General features: G+C 39.8%; 1 protein-coding gene across 3 annotated transcripts in view; it reads right to left on the reverse strand.

Moving 5' to 3' along the window:
- Positions 1-18,777, reverse strand: part of igsf21a (immunoglobin superfamily, member 21a) — a 521,040-nt gene that overhangs the window by 345,210 nt on the left and 157,053 nt on the right. The gene's annotated exons all lie outside the window — the stretch shown is intronic.

Genomic DNA, 18,777 nt, shown 5'->3' on the forward strand with positions numbered 1-18,777 from the left:
ACATTCTTTCTAAAGGCCCTAAATCCCCAGCTGTGCCCCTACACATAGATAAAAAGCAACAAAACTTAAACCACTGAAAAATCCAAATGCTGTCTCTGGGGATCATTGGACTTCAGTGAGTCATTTTGTACTTGTACTCCTTCATATTTTGTAATGTTTAACTGTGTTAAACAAACATAATAAGCCCTTTGCAGCCATCTCCGAACTCTGAGTCATGGTGTCAGAACATGCCAGCACAGCAGAGTAGCTCTTATTTGAATAAAACATCTAAAAGTTAAAATCATAAATTATCTCTCTTTGCACTCATCTATCTCCTAAATCAGCACACTTGTAAGAATTGCATCACATTATTAGTGTGGACTTAAAATTGTTATTTTGAAATGCAAAATAACTGAATTTTAGACATATGGTTTAATTGCAATTAATCACAATTGACTATTGAACTTTAGCCATTAATCAGGGTTAAAGTATTAATCATTTGACAGGCATATTTGTCTTATATGAAGGCTTGGATAAAGCTGAACCCTCTTTGTTTTATTTGGATTAATCTAATGTGGTGATGAAATCCCCTTTGAGTTAATTAAACCAGAATCAATAAATTATACAGCAGGTTTTTTTAAGTTATTCTAGAAATTTTATGTAAATCAGAGTATAAAACCGTTTGTCTTTAAAGTTGTTTGAATTCATACCATGTGTTTTGTTTGAATATATTACATTTTGAGCCTCTCCAAGAAAATCTGACCTAAGTGTCAGGCTGGATATCTCCAGTAAGCTCTAACAAGTTATGTCTGGCGGTGTGAACACCTGTGTTTCTGCTGAGCTTAAGTTCAACAGACGCAGAGACTTACACTCTGTTTTCATGCTACCGCTGCACAATATCGATCTCTTTCTGTGTCACAATCTCTGCATTCGAAGGAAGCCCTGGGTTTATTTATATAGTCCTCACAGCCACCTACCCATGAGCCTTTTTCTGCATGAGTCAGACTCTCTGCCAGGCCGCCGTTACCTCCGAATCACACGCTCCCAAACACAGCTGTGATCTCGCATCTTGAGTGCAACTTACAGAGCCGGAGTCACAAACAGCTCCAATTACAGAGGGGAGACATTAAAAAAACATGCATGACGGTTCTAATTGTTGTTGATCAAACAGAAACGCTCATCACCATCGAAGAAAGCAAATGTGTCAGAGGGGCGTTATTTATTAGAATGTGAGGGTAATGCAGCAGAAAAACTTTGAAATAAATCTACTCGTCTTGAAACTATATATCCACTTGGCCGTGAAGCCCAATCCTTGGATATCGCTGTTAAGTGCACATAAGCAAGTGTGGAGTGGCCGGAGAGTGCTCGGCATTTAATTGGCTCATATTAGCCGGTTGTGGAGGCAGAAGAGGCCTCCGGCTTGTCTTAATCCATCAGTGGCGCTGTTGGAGCAACATCTAATGAGGGCTGCAAACTATGCTTTCTCCCATTAATAACAGCAATTTGCCAAGATGCAATGAGAAAACAAAACACAGCCAATGACAGACTGGCCCAAAAATGTGCCCGTTATTGTGCTCTGTGATTTATGGCTATGGCCTACCTTTGCCTTGATGTCACAGCAACTAAATGCATGAGAAAAATGGATGGCAGAGTTTCTCGGTTCTCTACCACATCCCAGCGTAAACAAAGAGATTATTGGCTGTTTGTAATACATATTACGGCATTATCACCTCCACAAAAAGAGGTAGGTTTAGACCTTTTAACCAGGGATGTAGCTCACAAGATAGTTGAAAATATGTTCACATAGGGGATCATAAAAAACTAACCCCCTTATATAAACAGCAAAGGATGCTATCTACCTTTGACCCTATCTTTCTGCTTTGCCTTCTCCTGTAGAAGACCCTCACCTGCTTTTACATCTGAATCTGAACACAGGCATGCAGACATGGCTGAAACAAGGTGAGGTTTTTGAATGGATGATGCACCTCAAGTGTGCCCAATGCAAAGATGGCACCTCTGCAGCCTGCCACAGTATATTTGCTGACCATTTGAGCATGTTGTCTTAATCCATATAAGACTGTCCTCTTCTATCAATCAACTAGTGGAGTGTCTCTTTCTCCAACTCTTTTTCTAACCCTCTCTTTCTCTTGCTTTCTTATACATATTGCTTGCAGTATCCACAAAGTTATAACAGACAAGGTTATAGCTTTTGCCTCTTCAGCACTATGGCATATTGGGGAAATTCTTTAAAAAAAGAAGTACATGAATAAATGTACAGAAATAGAAAGTATAGAAAACTTTCCATAAAAAGTGTTTGTCCCCTTGGATGTTTTGCCCATGTATTGGTTTCATAAATCAATCATGGTCAATATAATTTGTCTTTTTTTTTTTTTTTTTTACAAAAAAAAATCCCATTAAACCTCTTCAATGTCAAAGTTAAAACATGTTTCTACAAAGTAATGTCAATTCCCCAGGAATATGTCAGGTACAAAAAAAAAAAATGTGATTGCGAAAATTTCACTGCCCTAATTCAACAGAAGTCCAGCTAATTGGTGCTGGAAGTACTACAATTTCTGGCAACCATTACACCATAAAGAAAAAAGAACACTCCAAGCAACTCAGAGAAAAGGTTATTAAAAAGTCAGGGGATGGACAGAAGGGCTGCACAGCAGCACAGGAGTTAGTTCTGTTGCCTCACAGCAAGAAGGTCCCTGGTTCACTTCCCGGTCAGGGCCTTTCTGTGCAGAGTTTGAACGTTCTCCCCATGCATGTGTGAGCTCTCCCCACGTACTCCGGTTTCCTCCCGCCAGCAAAACATGCTCATTAGGATAATATGTGAGATGTGAGCGTGCCTGTCTCTATATGTCTGCAATCGACTGGCAGCCAGTCCAGGGTGTACCCTGCCTCTCGCCCAATGACAGCTGGGATAGGCTCCAGCACCTGCAACCTCAAACGGAATACGCGGTATAGAAAATGGATAGATGGATGGGATGGATACATTTTTCCAAGGCATCCCCCAGAGTTCAGTTAAATCCATCATCAAGAAATGGAAGGAATATGTGTAAATCTGCCTGGATCAGGTCGTCCTCACAAACTGAGAGACCGTGCAAGAACAAGACGTGTCAGAGACCACCAAGACACCTCAGACTACTCTGAAGCAGTTCAAAGCTTCAGCAGCTGAGATGGAGAGAGACTGCATACAACAACTGTTGCCCCAGTTCTTCACCAGTCAAACCTCTATGGGAGAATGGCAAGAGAAATCCACTGATGAAGAAAACTCTGGAATAAAATCTGGACTAGACTTCACCAAGGGGCATGTGGGAGACTTTAAGGTCAAGTGGAAGGAAGTTTTTGGTCTGTTGAGGCCAAAATAGTGCTTTTTTACCATCAAACAAATTGCAATGTCTGGCAGAAATCAACCGCTGCACATCACCACAATCACACCATCCCCACTGTGAAGCACGGCGGGGGCAGCATCACGCTGCAGGGATGCTTCTCAGCAGCTAGCCCTGGAGCTTATAAAGATAGAGGGTAAAATGAAGGGTTAGGGTCTTATTCAGTCTGCAAGAGACATACAACTCGGGAAAAGACTTATTTTCCAGCAAGACAATGACCCAAAGCATACGGCCACACAGTAATGGTTTAAAGACAAGGTGAATGTTCTGGAGGTGCTGAATCAAGGCCCAGACCTCAATCCATTAGAGAAATTGTAGCTGGACTTGGAAATGGCTGTTCAAGCAATCACTACAAGCTAGTGCTGCAAGATGGAACTATTACAGCATGTCCTCGCAGCACATGAAAATCATTAGCAAAGACAAAATCAGCTTGTTTACACTGCCCCCTATAGTAGCTTCCCGGCAGGAGATGAGATACAAAGTACACCATTTCCCCCTTATCAATTTTCATACCTGTATTTTACATTGACATAGAGAAGGAACAAGGGAAGAGGAGGAGGAGGAGTATCAGGCAGAAATATTTTCTTGAGTTTTGCATTCATTTTCTACACTCAACAGAGCTTGCTTGCATGTTTTGCAAAGGGAGAGAGTTGTGCATTAATGATAACTGTTGTTTAAAAAGTTATGCTGTGATTTGTGTCAACACAGAGGCAAAACTATGCAGCTCACCACAGTCAACGGCTCATCATTATGGAGCACAACATTTAAATTTCCCCACATTTAGAATAAAAGTGCCTGGTGGTACCATTACAAGAGGAAACTGAAATTCACAGAGCAGAGAGTTACATATAGACAGTGATCTGCGTGATACAACATGATTTCTGATGCTTGCATGCTGTTAGGGTACGGTGTGAGACAGGAAAAGTTTGTCAAAATCTGACTACAACATCCTGCCTTTACAATATGTTGTCATGGGACTGATACAGAGTGGATTTGACAAGAAATAGCAAATGCAAAGGAGTAACTTTCAGTAATTATTTTTAGCATTAGCATCAAGCTATCGTAATTTGAAAAAGAAACAAATACAGTGTAGTGCAGTAAAGAAAGTATGTTTCTTTATAGTCTTTTATTTCCAAGTACCGCCCAGCCCTTCTTCCTGCCAACGCCATCACATTGGTCATACTGATTGGTCAGGAAACCACCCTTTAGGCACATTTGCCAGTCAAGTCATGGCACACATTAATGGCTCTTTGGCTGCCTACTCTAAAGCAGTGACCATCCTAACAGACACAGATGATTCAGTTTGACCTCAACATTAAGCTCAATACAACTGGAGTTAATTAGATTCTATTCTGCAGTGTCCGAGGATAATGGGACTGTTTTAATGCAAAACTCGCATTATATATATGGTTGCTTTATCTGGCAAAAAGGCTTATCTACCACAGGATCAAGGCCCAGCAGTGATGACACACATGCTAATCAATAAATCAGCTAATGACTGCACTGCTAAAGCCACGTATCTGATTTGGAGGCGGGGGCGGGAGACAGGTGCGCGATTGATGTCCTGTTAAAGAGAGATGTATCGATGCTTTACATGTTTCTGCAGCACTAACCTCTCCATTTGTAATCTGTGCATTTAGTCGATGTTCGCCAGGTCCCCTTTGAAAAATGTTTAAGTGCAGAGCCTTAGGCAAACACAGCCATAGATTATGTAAATGGAGCACATTTAATATCTTATTCACATTATTCTCAATAAAAAATATTCTCAAAATGAGGAACTTAGTGGCTATTAGAGCCCTTCAGAAGCAGAATGGAAACCATAGAGGTGCCTTAACTGCTGTAATATCTGAGAGAGTGAACAAAAGTTATGAAACAAAGATAATGGGGATTAAAATAAGGCCCATTTACAGTCCTATCATCAGGTTTGAAGAAATGGATGAAGAATAGAACAAAAGAGTCTTTGTTAATGGACCATGCATCAGAACTGCAAGATAATAAGACAGGTGAGATTATTATAAAGCCCTGAAGTACAGACAAAAATGAATGTTTTTGATGTCATATCAGAAATAACCTTCATAAAATGAAATGCTCAGGAAAAAGACATGCTGTCTTGTCTAAATAGACAAAACCCATGCAAAAGAGCTCCTGCCTTGTATAAGAAGTCTTCTTATACAAGGCAGGAGCTCTTTTGGTCTGTTCAAGAGTAGGAATGGCTAAAAGTCTGAGTGATAAATGGCACAATCAGAACACAATAGTCACCACTAATGGCAGAAATAGCTTTAAGCTGTGCAGACTTAGCACCAAAAGTTAAAGTTTGGAGCATTTTGAGTGGACAGTGAGGGTTGGCTGCTTTCAGTGAACTATAAACTCCTCTATTATTATCTTTACAAGGACTATAAATTGTGTTTAACTTTCTGCCTTATGATCATGCCGCTTGGTTTTATTTTTAATCAGCTTCCTCTCTGATTTAATGAGCCATCAAATTTTTTAATGTAAGACTGTTAGGCTACAGTCTTCACTGAAATCTGCTACACAAGTCTATGAAAAGGAACATCAGATGTTGCTCAATCGTTAGGAAGAAGTTGCTGGTAAAAAGACTGAGATCCATCCATTCTTTTTCTTCCACTCATCTGAGACCAGGTCATAGTGGCAGTGGGATAAGCAAGTTGACCCAGATGTCCTCCTGGGGGACCCTGAGGCATTCCCAGGTCACAAAGTACATGTAATCCTGCCATAATCTCTCCAGGTCTACCACAGGGTTTTCTACTAGTTGGTCTTCCCTGGAAGACCTCCATAGGGACACATCCAGGAAGCATCCAGATGCCAGAACCACTTCAACTGGCTTGATTTAATGCAAAGGAGCACTGGTTCTACCAAAAGCTTCCTCCAAATATCAAAACTCTGAGCCCAAACATCTTCTTAAGGAATGAAGAAAACCTCTGTTGACCTGTAGACCACCATCTGCTGGAGGTGTTTTAATGTTGACACCCTCCTCAGGACATTACTAGTATGTCCAAAGTGGCATGGCTGCCTTCCAGATTCTGTTTGTTTGACTGCCTGATGAAGGCTTGATGCCAAATTTCGTTATAGTGTGTTCTTCTAGAAGATTATTGGGATTTTTCCCTTTATTGGATAGGAAAGCTGAAGAAAGGCAAGGGGAAGACATGCACCAAACTTGTAAACTTGCAAAGCAGATGGATTCGCCTGTATCTTGCAAAGCTCCCATCTGAACAGTTTGAGCCTGGTTAGAAAGTGACGGGACCAATCAGCTTCGAGGGCACGGCAGACTCATAACGTAAGCAAGCAGCAACAAGAGGCCGATGCAATTATGACGGAAGAGATTAGCATGGATGCTGCTAAAGCGTAAGTTTTATCAGAACTTGACAACATTTCTTTGTTAAAAGAAGAACAGAGAACAGCATTGAGTATTCTTTTCAAAAACGACAAAAGTTGTGTACTGACATGTTTATAGTCGCCAGGTTCATGTTAGGCATTTCTATATAGAGTTTACTTGTCAGTAGGTGAAAATCATCTCTGCAGGGACTTCGACATCACATGTTTTGTTGCTCTGATTGGCCCATAAAGATGTGACAGACAGAACGTTCATCCAGTCACCCTCTGGGTTTTTTTTCAAAGGCTCTGCCCTTTCCCTAACACTGTCTATGGGAAGTTTTTCAGGTGTGTCAGGTTACCAAACTTGTGCCATGACTGAAAAACAATTTGTGCATTAAGGAGCTCTCCATACTGGTGGCTGCACTATCAACTGAGCTCAATGGGAGCCCCAAAGTGTGTTTTTAAGGTCTATATGACCATGCCTTGAAAATAAAAGCATTTTAATGATGAAACATTGATCAACAGGTAAACTGAACGCATTTTCTATCACCATAAGTCACTCTTTCTCACAACAGCAGAAACTGCACCAATAGTTTTGATTTTGGAATTTAGTTTGTTTGGAATTTTTTCTGTTCTTCTGACTTCTCTATGCGCTTTTAGAGTGCAAGCCAAACTTACTCATTCACACCAGATTTACACAGTGAAAGTTAATGCTGCTTTGTAAGGTATCCATCAGTATAATTGTATTATTATCAGACTTTTTTGGTCTTCTGCCTATATTTCTATATCTATGATATCTTATAGACCTTGTTTCTATATGTACCATCAAGTTTAAACCCATAAGATCCACAGCAACTTTGTTATGTGTTTCACATCATGTTAAACATTATATGCAAGCATGGAAAATCATCAGCCAGGTTAAACTTGGAGCAAAGCAGCAGCTGGATTTAAGGTGAAGTGTGCAGATTCAGTGATATTAGTGATATCTTACAGTCGGATTCTAGATTGTAGTGCTCACTTCTTGTGCTAACTGTGGTAACTGCAAAAACCCCTTATTTGTCCCTTCTGTGGTACTGTAGAAACATGAAAGGTTCAAAAATCCTTTATCCTTTAAAAAACTTTTGTGATACCTCTATCTAAACAATATGATCAATAAGATACTAAAAATTCTGAATAAAATCTGATAAATGAAAAAAATGCCCTCAAGTGGATTATCAGTTACCAATAACACTTAATGTATCAAATGAGATACAAAAAATAGATATGTTAAATTTTATGGAAATTTTATTTATTTATTTATTTATTTATTTATTTATTTTTGGATTTCAGTAGAAAGTAAAATAAACATTTCAGTTCCATAAAATTAGAATTTTCTGGCTATAATTTGTGTATTCAGGCTTTAAAGGGTTAAGGTTTCGGGTTTTTTGTCAAGGCCAAATGGGGTTCCTTAGCATGATCCCGCCAGGCACAACAATAAAAACCACTGCTTTAGCATCTTAGCTTCTCCCTTTGGATCCTAAAGTACAAGAGGTTTCAACATTACACCTGCAGTATTGCTCACAACCTATTTTCCACTCTCTTCTCTGGATGCTAGAAGCCCAGTATTAAAAGATTGATTGACTGAATCTGAAGAACAGCTCAGTCATGAGAAGGTCAGTGTCCTGATGTGTCAAATTAGAGTTTGGCTCTGGTTGCTCCAACATGTTAGGCTCCAGTAAAGCAGAAAAACCCACCACTTTCAGGTTATTGCAGTTTTTGACACTAAGAGGCATGTCTGTCAAGTTTGTGGGCGTGATTTTGACACGTTTAAAGGACAAGGCCACTGCATCCCTGGGCAGAGATTACTGCTTCATTTTCATGTATTTGAAACATAATTTTAAGTGAGTACTTGTCTTATTTTCATTCTGACATCTGGTCTGGTGATTAATAGCAGAATTTAGTTGTTGAAAAATAAAATACATATTTCTTGTTGGTTTACAAGGACTATATTTTTCATCTGAGCAAAACTTTGTTAGAACAGAATGAACTCCACGTATTTATTCACTCTTTTCCCCTGCAGCAGCAGAAACTTGGACCTCCAATCTGTCCAACTCAGCAAGTAGATGACATTTTTGTACATTGAAGATAATCAAATCCTTGAGGATTTATAAGGCTTTTTATGTGGCATCATTTGTTAAAAGTGGAATAAATCACACCAGCATTCCTAGTAAAACTTGTCTTTTCCAGCCTTGCTCTTATTTGTCTTATTTTACCCTTCCTCACTTCCTTTCAGTGTTGTTAAAATGTTGCTGCATCTCTGAGATGCGGCCATGTGGCATCTCTGGCAGTCAGAGCTTTACAGGCGGAGTGCTCCGAGCAGGCACACAGCGATTTGTTTGACAGCTTGTGTTGCCTTATTGGTCTCTGTTGTGAAGCTCTGTCTACCTGTGCTGCTGCATCCGCACATCTCACAAATGTCACGGTGTTAAAACCACGGAGCCATAGTCCAAACTTCCAAAACAAGGCAGTAAATGCCCTCGCAACTGTCCAAAGACTATTTAGGAGGGCAAAGAGCTCAGATGTATACTGAACCTAAAACAACTGCTTGCCACTGAGCTAGTAGGCTTACATACTACTGCATTACATTTTTCATACCATGCTTATGAACAATACAGTTTCTGTTTTATAACAAGCAATAGTAACCAAAAGCACCAAAGCTTTACTGCATATCTAGGCATATTTGGCTGCCCTAAGTAAAACAGGAAGTACCACCTAAAAGGCAAAACACTCAAGTAATGGTTTGTAAATGTGCAAGCTTGATAGCTTGCAGAAGTTTTTCTGCATTTTTTTTGGAAATCAACTACAACTATTGGCTTCCTAAAACTTCTAATTTTTGTTCTATCAATCCTTCCATCCCCCTCGCTTATCCAGGGCCTGGTTGCAGGAGCAGCAGGCTAAGCAGGTCCACCCAAACATCCCTCTCCCTAGCAACATTTTCCAGCTCTTCCTGGGGGGTTCCAAGGCGTTCCCTGGCCAGATGAGATATAAAATTTTGCCAGTGGGTCCTTGGTGTCTTTCAGTTGAACATACCTGGAAGACTTCCACAGGGAGGCAACCAGAAGGCCTCCTTATCAGATACCCAAACCACCTTAACTGGCTCCTTTCAAGGCTAAAGAGCAGTGGCTCGACTTTGAGATCCCTCCAGATGTCCAAACTCCTCCCCATATCTCTAAGGCTGAGCTCAGCCACCCTACAGAGGAATCTCATTTCAACTGCTTGAAGCCATGATCTCGGTCTTTCGGTCATTACCCAGTGTTCATGGCCATAGGTGAGGGCTGGAACAAAGACTGACCAGTAGATTGAGAGTTTTGCCTTTCGGTTCAGCTTCCTCTTCACCACGATGGTGCAGTACAACATCTGCAATACTGCTGATGCTGCACAAATCTGCCAGTCAATCTCGCAGTCCATTCTACCCTCACTCATGAACAAGACCTAAAGATAGCTGAACTTCTTCACTTGGTCAAAGACACACTTTGTTTTCCAGCAGAGAACTATGGCCTCAGACTTGGAGGTGCTGACCCTCATCCTTACTGCTTAGAACTCAGCTACAAACCACCCCACTGCCTGCTGGAGGTCCCTGGCTGACAAAGCCAACAGAACCACATCATCTGCAAAAAGTAGAGATGGAATTCTGAGGTAACCAAACAGAAAAAAGCCTCCACCCCCTAGCTGCGCCTCGAGATCCTGTCCATGAAAACCACAATCAGAATCAGAAATAAGGGGCAGCCCTGGTGGAGGCCAACACACACCAAGAATGTTTTTCGACTTTATGCTAAGGATTCAAACACAACTTATTTTGGTTATAAAGAGACCTGATGGCTCGCCACCATGGCCTCAGGACTCCATATTCCCGCAGTAATTGTGTTGCCCTGGGATAAAAAAATGTTCTGACATTGCCAGATTGTTAGTTTCACAAAGAACTGATCTTTTCTTTATAAAGTTAGCAGATTGCTTTCCAAAAATATCGAGGATCTAAAAGACTTTTCACTCTGTAGTCACATATTCAGTGGTACACCTTCTTATTTGCTGTGCTCAAAGGAATTCAGCTGTCTAATGAGATTCAAGGGGTAAAAAAATAAAGTATTATCTCTGTGTCACCTTCAACAAACTCACATTGTGACAGCCTCTGTGGATGAATGCCCCTGGTGGTGACGAATGTTCAACAGAGTCAACACGACTCAGGTGATGATTTGTAACTGTACATGCAGGCAGAGCTCAGGGAGCGTCACGTTAGAGCGAGAATCTGGATGACTGCTTGTTGATTTATTCTGGCCAAGAACACAATCTGTGCCTGTGGAGAAGGACTCCTTTTGTCAAACAGAAAGCTGATGCGTTTTTCAATCGGAGTGATTTACTGTTTAATGACATGCTTCAGCTTCAAGAGTGTTGTCAGCACCAGTCCACTGTAATCCAACGCCCTCCCACATAACAATCACCCCCATCAGCGGGTCTTGTATCTGTGAGGGGCCGTAGGCTGCAGGGATTTCCATGTCAATGTAACAGACGAGTTGGAGAGGAAGAGGAAATGCAGCCAGCCTACCCACATGGACTTAGTCAGAGGCAGTGGTGTGCATGTCACTGCCGCAGTTAGCTGTCCTGCTAGAAGAAATGAATCTCTGATCCATCTATCCCACTCCCTTTCTGGTCCCTCTGTTTGTTTTCCTCCACTACACCTGCAAAATTGAATTGTTCCTGCCCTAACTTCACCCTTTCTTTTACCCACAAGTGACTTCTCCGACCCTCTGCTGTATAAGTCCTGCTAACTCTTTGGAAAAAGGCATCCAGCAAACATGTATCACATCCATCTATTTAAGTCAATCCATAAACTTTTTCTTTTTTGCAGCATAAGCAAAACTTTTGTTTTACTGTGTTGTACATTTATTTGTGGTGTCATTTCTTTATGTATGTGTACATAGCACAAAAAGTAAGGAGGAATGTGTTTGGTAGATTATTTCATTGTTGTTCCAGTGGTTCTTGGGAATGAATCTTACACCACTGGAAAGCCTGTTTATTTCCTTTTAAATGGCGCCACTTTTGAAAAGAGCATGCCTTTGTGGGATGAGCAGCAGAGCTGAGTATGTGTGTTGCACCCATCCAAGGTTATTCTAGTTAACTAAAACTAAATTACTAAAACTAAAATTCAAAAATCATTTTAGTGAACTGAAACTAAATAAAAACTAAGCTTTACCAAAAAATGAAAACTAACTAAAACTGTATAGTGTGCTTACAAAACTAACTAAAATAAAATAAAAATTGAGACAAAATATCCTTAGTGACTGGCACCTACACCCGAGTTTGGGGAGTGTGAAATTGCCTGATCTGATCGGTTAAGACTTCACATAGTGGTAGTTTAACTCTGTAGTTGTATTCAAACATAAATAAATAAATAAAATGATAAGTGAAGAGTATCCTGTTAAAATATGCTTTAAATAAATGTATGACGCTCACTCAGACCCAACATCTATCTGAAAAAAAAAACAAAAACAAAAACAAAAAACTAAAACTAACACTAAAACTAATAAAAACTAAACTAAAACAAAGCATTTTAGCAAAATAAAAACTAAACTAAACTAAGAAACCAGCAGCAAAAATGAACAGAAATTGAACACAGAAAATGAAATATAAATAAAAACGAATGAAAAATCCAAAACTATTATAACCTTGCACCCATCAACAACTTGCCATAGATTCTCTGCCAGAGCCAAACAGCTTTGTCTGCTGTCGCTATTCACTCTTGTTTGAGCTTGGTAACCCCAGGTGCCAATATGTTCTCTGATGAGTCCAAATTCGGCCAATGGCAGTCGGATCGTAGGGTCAAAGTGTGGAGAAGACACATGGAGCGCTATGCTGATTGCTGCACAGATAAAGTAACATCTTTGGGTTGAGGCAGTGTGATGGTGTAGTGCAGAACCTCCCCAACTGAATAAAACAAGGTTTGCCATCATTGGAGACAATGTCAATGCAGAGATACTGAGATGAGAATCTGCAACCAGAGGCAATCGCATATCTCCTCAGTCTGGGACTAAACTTTATCCTCCAAGATGACAACACTCGTCCCAACAGAGCAGGGTTTATCAGAGACTGCCTCCAGAATTTGGGAGTGGAGAGGATGGAATGGCCTGCCATCAATCCTGGCCTCAACCTCACTGAGCACTTGTGGGATCAGCTTGGGCGTGCTGTTCTTACCGACATAACCGCATTGGCTGACGTACAGCAAATGCTGGTTGAGGAATGGGATGCCTTCCCACAGCAATGTGTGACCAGCATGAGGAAAAGGGGCCAGGTAGTTGTGGCTGTGTATGGTTCTTGCCAATCTGTCTTCTTCACACTTCAATCATCCAATCCACCAAACAACACCAAACAAGAGTCAATGGCTGATTGGCACTAGCATTACTCAGCTCTGCTGCTCATCCCACAAATTTATGTTCTTTACAAATATAGCCCCATTTAAAAGGGAAATAAACAGGTAAATGATTTATTGCCAGGAAATTTTGTAACAACAAAGGAATAATCTATTAAACACAAATCTAGTTTTTGTCCTACATGCAGATGACACAGTGCCCCTGGTCAGCAACATTAAACTGCCTTTCTAGAAACCTGCTACCAAAGGAACCCGCTAACGATGCCCCTACTACCACAGAATCAGCAGTAAAAAAAAAACAACAGCATAAGGGCAGTCAGGGCTTTAACATCCAAGAGTCAAAAAGTCAAGAACACTTGTCCAAATGTTCAGTCCTTTTTCAATGTATGAAAATACTCTTACATATCACTTTCAAAGGCTAAACAGTATTAGAACACATTATGAACAGACATCAGCAAGCTTTCTCCAGATTGTGTCAGCAGTGTGGTGCAGAGGCTCAGTAACCTAAACATATCTCGGCTCCATTGGGCTATAGCCCTACTGCCATAGTGGTCAGTTGGGCTTTGCATGCATTTAAAAAAGTGTCAAAGCCCAACTGACCACTGAAAATATGGTCATGGGAGACAATTTGTTTCAGTTAATTCAAGCTAAATTAAGAAAAAAGATTTAATTTCTCATGTATTTCCTATCATCATGGTGGTCATTGAAGAGGTTGATATAATGGTATTGTGTGCTGTAAAATGTATAATTAACAGCTTCTTTTTGAGCTCAGAAAATCTTTGTTTTCCCCAAATCCTGTTCAAACAATAATTAGATAATAACTGGTTTGAGCAAATGTTGCAGATGTTAAGTATTAGGATGTTTTTTGTTTAAATCATGGTCCTCCATTTCAAATAATTGTCAATATCTTTTGTGTATTTCTTTGAATCTGACTGAAAAAAAATGTTCAGCTTTCCTTCCAGCACTAGTATTCTGATCCTTACTTACTTATACAGACAAGTCTGGATCTTTTTTTACCCTGTTCGATGTAATTTATTTATTAGGACTGTCTATGATCTTTTTTTAAAAACACAATCACTGAAGTAAATCACAATTAATTGTATTTTTATTCATGCATATAATTAATTTATTTCAAATTTAAAACAGACTTTTCTGAGTCCATATTGACAACGTGAATTAATTCTTATAAGAGTCTTCAATTGGGAATCAATGCAAAGAGATTAATGTTATTTTACTAACTTTTAGACTTGTTGTTTAAATGAGTGCTGCACTGTTTCACCAGTGTGGCCAGACACCCTGACTTAGAGCAGGGGTGCCCAAACTTTTCTAATAAGAGCCACAATGATGTTGATGCTGATTTTTGCTACCATAATGCATCAGGGTGTTGTGAATTAAGGTATTGTTATTATTTTGGTTGCCAACATTTTTAACCGTTTATAGTGTTAATTCAGTTTAATCACTTAAAAAGAGAAAAAAAAGTTGCATATGATCCTTGTCAAAATGTTTGTTTACAAAATTAGCATGGTAGCACCGCTATGTGCTGAAACTTTGATGTACAATACAGTCAAGCACAAGCTTCATGTTCTAATGTGGGCCATATTTAATTTTAATTTAAGTATTTTCACCAGGCTGATCCAAAATGTGCCACAGGCCACATTTGGCCCCTTGGCCGTAGTTTAGACAGTCCTGACTTGGAAGTAAGAGACAGCGTCACAGTCCTTATTCCAAAAAATACACCGTTAACACTGCAACACTTACAGAGATATTTAGGAGTCAGGGTACAGATGGACTAGTGGTAAGGTCTCTACCGCTTTCCTATCCCCGTTAAAGACTCCATCCTCTGTTTTCATCTCTGAATAAATGCATAAATACCCCTAAAGTAAATCTTTAAAAAATGTAGGAGCATGTACAAAATGACTCACTTAATGTGACAACATTTCCACTTTCTAGAAGTGTAGTTTAGTCAAGTTCCTAGTGCTAGTGACCCACTTTAGGTTAACAATCAAGCTCAGATTTTCCTACAAACTTTTCTTTTTTATGCTTTTATTTTGTAAACTCTACAAGGTATGGGTACATTTTTCCTTGATAAGAAAAAAAAGCCTATTTTCATTTTGAAAAAAACAAAAAACAAAAAACATTTGTCTTTAAGATTGATTTAAAAAAAAGAACTGCTGTGTGTTTACAGTCGATTAAAGTAAATCAAAACAGCTAAATGGAAGATTTTTTTAATATCACAAGGTGCAGATAGCGCTAATCCATCCATTACACTGTGTGCATGTTCTCTGTAGTGAAATGGGAGATTCAAGGGAGCAGCAGGGTCCGTATTTTCCATCACTGTGACAGCAGGATGACGCTGCAGTCAGTACTATCCTGCTGTGCCACTACAGTAGCTTAGCCATGGTGTTTCTAAATGGACAAACTCAAACAGGAGCAATGGGATATGATTTTTTTTAAACAGTAGTTTTAGACCTTAATGCTGCTGGCCCTATTAAATCAGCCCTTCCTTTGTAGCAGAGTCTTTTAATGTGTTGTTGAAAGAAAGTATTAATTACTTACATTTAATGATTATTACAGCAATTTGGCTGACATCACTGTTGAGCTTAGGAAGTACATATTCTTAGAGTATGACGTATTTCGAGATACTTTAAAGAAATGACACCACACTGAGAAAAAATACCCCCAAATCTATGGGCAGACATATTTCCTGTACAAAGATTAATGGGTCTCAACCTGTAAAAATAAAACAATAACAAGCAGGCCTTTGTTCCCCTCTCAAAAACATCAGAACACTCTGCTGGGGAATATAAGGCTGTAGCTGAGCAGCAGCAACACAAGGCTTCCATGATAAAGACAGAGAATGACCACTGCTGTAGCATGAAAGTGGCCCCCAGGGAGTCCCAGTACCAGACCCTCCATGGCTGCACCATCAGGAAGAATGTCAGACATACACATATGGTCATCTCCTGCTGGATTATCCAACCGGGAGCTTGTATGTGCAGGGATAAATATGCCCTTAGCTCATGTGATTCCTCCAGAGATTTGTGCAGCATAATGTAATCAGTGTGGGGAGTTTGCCGTGCATTTGTTTATTTACTTGCCGTTGTGACAAACGGGAATGAAAATATGTAACTTTAAAAAAAAAAAAAAAAAAGAAATGCAGCACTCTGCTCTCAGTGCTAAACAGTTGGCAGGGAAGCTGCTCGGTCTGCAGAGCTGTGCATTTTATCACTGAGCGAGGACTGCAACAGGCAGGTTTGATGGCGTGACGAAATGTGAAAACTTCAGGAGATGCCAGCACAGGCACTTAAACGTGCAACTCACCAGGTGACAGCTTTGTGGTTTTTACTTCAGTGGGTGCAGAATCCGTAGAAGAGGCATAATCAGGGTTTCGACATGACAGCTGACACTAAGCAGATTCACGTGAGGAAAAATGTGATCTGACTCTTAACAAAAACAAGGACAACTCTGCTCTTAGCCAAGACAACATAGATAAATTTGTTGCAGATGATATGATAAGGTTACCTATGCATTACGGTGGAAAAACTGGAAAAACAGAAGAGAAAGTATGCAGGATCACTGATATAAAAGGTTATATGTCTTACGAGTGACTCTATAGAGTAAATAAGCTATATCTGGCTATCTTTTATTATGGTAGTAATTTCAGTCTAACTCCTCACTTTGTCATTTAAATTGTTCTATATTTACAGGACACGTGTTGTCGCCAAAAATCAAGAAGTTGCTCCTCAATTTCTGACATCTATCTAAACTTTGTTCTTCACCTTCCCTATCAATACCATTGCTGTCTGTCATGCCTCCTCCTTAAGGCCCATTTATGCTCAACGTTAAATGCGGATACGGACGGAGCCTTCTGTCCGTGCTGCACGTTCATTTCGTCCGTAATTCTGCACGTTTCGATAAAGCTTATGGAAACCGTGGGGGCAGTGTTGCTGTCACTACCCGATACGTAGCTGTAGTGAGACACGCAGAAGAAGTAACACTGGTGGAACTTTCTGAGGAAAAGTCGTACGAGTTGGTTAGAAACGCTGCCTCCGTTTTTGTCTTTTATGCAAAAGGTACATTATCAATACCTACTCCACAGTCGCCATGTTTGTTTTTGAGTTTGTTGTCATAAACTTTTGACCCTGGGCTGCCCCCCCTGGTGGATGTATTGGTTAACATCCATGCCAACGTAAAGAACACATGGAAGTATGTGAGCAGAGACGATAACATCGTTTGAAAAGGTCGTATACATTTTCGTACGTAGATGGCGTATAAATGGGCCTTTAATCAAGCCTGCGTTTTGATTAGCTTCTGTGCCGGTCCACATAATCCTGCTCCTGCATGCTTGGCCGTCCACTGTCTCCTCCTACACAACAGGATTTCTGATCGTAAATATTGAACATGTTTAATATTTATTATATCAGGTCAGAGCGGCTCTGAATCGTCTTCCCACTCCAAACACACCTCACACCACAGGGAGATCTGTCACTATAATCTTTAGAAACCCCACATAATGAGGCCTTTGCTGACTTTAGTCATAAAGGGGGAGTACGGCTGAAAATCAGTATCTTATCTTCTTGCGTGTAACCCGCTTTAGCTTCTTAGTTCCATGGTCTGTTTTCTACAAATGTGCACATCCGTCTGGTAGCCATGTTTTGTATATTCTCCTCTTGCCGTTTCACATCATCTGCTCTATATTTACAGGGAAATGAAAGGCTACACCATGACAAGGGCTGTTTGTGCTGCTGTGTATAGATTGTCCATGCTTTAAGCATTCCACTATGAAAAATCTGTCTGAATAGAAGCTCTTCATTTAACAATGGAAGACTGTCTTTTTTAATTTTGGAAATTCTGTTTTCCCTTAAAGAGCAGGAAAGGACAATCTGGCAGGACAATCTTAAAAACCATTTGACAATTTACCCTTTGTTGACTTGGGTCAGAAGGCAGGCCCTGGCCAAAAATAGGCATCATTATCTTATAGTGTGTACTCCACTCTAAACAATTACTTTAAAGTAGTACCTTCACTGGTATTTACTTATTAATTTATTTATTCATTCATTCATTTACTCAGCATATTGTCAAAGTTAATAACTCAAAAATTATTCCCCTTGCATTATTGGTAAGACAATACTATCCTCCCCACTCTGACCTTGATAAACCTGGCCCTCACTTGATGTGTCTTATTTTCAGTGTCAATGCTTTTGAACCCATTTTCACCACTTTTTTCAACCATTTTTGTTACTTGTATTTTCACCCCATTTTTGCTAATTGTAACACCTTATCACTAATTTAAGCTGACTATTACCGCTTTTAACACCTTTCTGCTACTTTTAACACATTTCTGCCTCTTGTATCCCATTTTCATCACTTTTTTGTGACTCTAAATACATTTTTACCACTTTTGGCCTAATTTAGCTACTTGTCTGCCACTCTCACAACAGGGTTGGAAATTAATTTTTTCGCTGATTCAAAAATCTACAAGCCACTCACATTTTTACCAGCCACTTAATTCGAACAAACAAAATAGAGTAATGACGTATAGTTTAATAATCAGGACTTATTATATTCATGTTATCAGCTGTTTAAATAGATGGAAATTTAATAAAGAAGTTGACTTTTATTGTTATCTTTAGGCTGGTTAGTTTCCATTGCAGGCAGGTCCTCAAATGT

This window comes from Cheilinus undulatus, linkage group 3, assembly GCF_018320785.1.
Source record: "Cheilinus undulatus linkage group 3, ASM1832078v1, whole genome shotgun sequence".
Classification (NCBI taxonomy): Eukaryota; Metazoa; Chordata; class Actinopteri; order Labriformes; family Labridae; genus Cheilinus; species Cheilinus undulatus.